The sequence below is a fragment of the Silene latifolia genome, chromosome Y (assembly GCF_048544455.1).
Source record: "Silene latifolia isolate original U9 population chromosome Y, ASM4854445v1, whole genome shotgun sequence".
Taxonomy (NCBI): domain Eukaryota; kingdom Viridiplantae; phylum Streptophyta; class Magnoliopsida; order Caryophyllales; family Caryophyllaceae; genus Silene; species Silene latifolia.
The window spans coordinates 379,665,688-379,668,238 of record NC_133538.1 but is presented as its reverse complement, the minus strand read 5'-3'; the positions used below and the strand labels follow the sequence as shown (position 1 = coordinate 379,668,238).

Genomic DNA, 2,551 nt, shown 5'->3' with positions numbered 1-2,551 from the left:
ATTCAATTAGTAAGTTTTTATGCAATTCCTTTCATCTTTTAATTCTTGTTATTTCAATTCTTGTTTTACCAATTTAATTCCAGAAATTCATCTCTTGTGATTTGTATTTTATTTAAATTCAATCATGTCAATCTTGTTCTTTGTTATCAATTTAGCAATTGTTTTAGTTTTAGTTATGCGTAGCTAATTTCTTTGATTGGGAATTAGGTGAGCCATGGCATAAATTAGGATTGTTTTGTAGTATGAATTATTCCGTATTGGTCTTGTTGTCTTTTGATAAATCCCTTTACTAGATTGAAAGATTAGTAATTTGAATTATCGTTAGATTTGGAATTTCTCCTGAGCGAAAGCTTTGAGAAATTCTAGGGAATCAATAGACCGTAAGGTTATTTGAGCTTAGATCGAAAGGCTAGCTTATATTCCCTGAGACCGTATTATAAGACCTCTGCTACCTTACTGACCTGACATTTGCCATGGTGAACCGAAGTTCCCATTCTTCTCTTTATCTTGTTGAGAAATTTCATTTTAACAATTAGTCAACCAATCTCAAAACCCCCCAATTAATTGTTACCTTCATAGACTGAAAATTAGCAAACAAAATCAACCTTGTATCTCTGTGGTTCGACCCTTACTATCACTAGCTATACTTTTAGTTTGGAATTATAAATTTAATTTTGATACAAAACGACGGTATCAAATTTTGGCGCCATTGCCGGGGAGACGGTGTAATTCTGTTTGCTTTATTTTTAGTTTATTTCTCTTGTCTCAAGGAACTTTGGTTCCTTGAGACCGTTGCTTACCTTTGCTTCTAGTTTTGCTTTTGCACATTTAAAAGACAGGTTTTTGAGAGGAAGACTTGAGTACTCTCATTTTGGCAATTATGGCTACAATATATGATAATCTACAGCCAAAGGAACACCATCTTCCAAAGGGGCACCAGTTACCTACCCCTACTACGGGTAACTTCGAATTTCGTTCCTCTTATATCGATTTAGTGGAGCGGAATCAGTTTGCTGGTCTACCAGATGAGGACCCCTTGAAGCATATGGAAAATTTCACAGACTCATCATTGTTCCATACCTATCCCACCTGGGGTGACTCGGGATGAAGTAAAGGGGTTGATGTTCTTATACTCCTTGAAGGATTGACGTGAGATTGGTACCGCTACCTTGATAGGGTAGCAACCGGAGTCACTGATCTGGACATCTCTAGCATTAGCCTTCTACAAGAAGTACTTCCCACTTTCAAAGACTGACGCCTTGAGAAGTAAAATCACAAGTTTCCAGCAAGGAGCTGATGAGGGTTTTTGCGAAGCATGGGGACGTTTCAAAAGTTTGGTCCGAGCTGTCCCTCACCATGGTTTTCAGCAGTGGTACCTTTGCAATGTATTATATAATGCTCTATATGATGATTACAAAGTCATCCTGGATGCAACTGCTAATGGTAGGTTCCAAAACAACACCGGTCAAAATAAAGGTTGGAACACTATTGAGGAGATGGCAGTCCATAGAGCCAAGTTTGGAAGTTCACGTGGAAAGTCACGAAAGCAAAGTGATGAAATGAGTACCGTTGTGACACTCATTACTTCTATCACTACTCGTCTCGAGAAGCTCGAGACGGCTGAAGCTTCTAAGGAGAGAGTTGAAATTCCCGTTCATAACTCAAATGAGATCGAGAAGTTGAGAGAAATGGTCCAACTCCTTTTGATTCAAGTGGCGAATATGGAAGCAGCCGGGATTGAGTCCTCAAAGAATTTTGTGAAGCAATTGGAGAATATAGAGGCTAAGCAAGTTGCTAATTCTTCAAGCAAATGTGAAGGGCCGATTGAAACGATTAATGCCATTAATCTCAGAAGTGGCCTCTCTTATGAAAGTCACGACAATCCAAAGGAAGACTAGGGAAATGATGAAGAAGCTCGTTTAAATTCTGGTGCAAAAACGAGCTCAATTGTTAGATTTCCGTCGATCGACCAATATTGTCGATCGATCAATCAAGCGTCGAGATAAAATAGTTTTCGGGTCGAAACTATTCACACCCAACACAAGCAATCGATCGACCAACATTTGTCGATCGATCGAAATCACCCGACGAAATCAATTTCGAACAGAACTGCTTCACGCCACCAAGTTGGTCGATCGACCACTCACACCGGTCGATCGATCGGAATCCCGAGAGCGAGGATGCAAATCCGCCAACTAGTTCGCATGATTCTTCACTCATTGATGATTTGTGGGGTTTTAAACCTCACGGAAGCCAAGGTTACTGATCCTACGACGACAGTGTTGCGATCCCGTATCCGGAGCGTTTGAAGGCTACTAAGTGGAGCGTAAGTTTGGTAAGTTTCTGGAGATGGTCCAAAATCTCGAGGTAACGGTTCCTTTCACTGATTTAATTACCCAATTACCCTCTTACGCTAAATTTATGAAAGATATTTTAAATCGTAAGAGAAATTTTCGTGATGATGGTAATGTTGCTTTTGTGGAAGAGTGTAATGCTCTTTCGCAAATTAATGTGCCACCTAAATTAAAGGACCCGGGTAGTTTTTCAATTC

General features: G+C 39.6%; 1 non-coding gene across 1 annotated transcript; it reads right to left on the bottom strand.

Annotated features, from left to right (window-relative positions):
* Window positions 1-1,256: 1,256 nt before the first annotated feature.
* Window positions 1,257-1,363, bottom strand: LOC141635645 (small nucleolar RNA R71). Its single transcript, XR_012540317.1, has one exon. It is a non-coding gene; the product is annotated as a small nucleolar RNA R71 (small nucleolar RNA).
* Window positions 1,364-2,551: the final 1,188 nt, after the last annotated feature.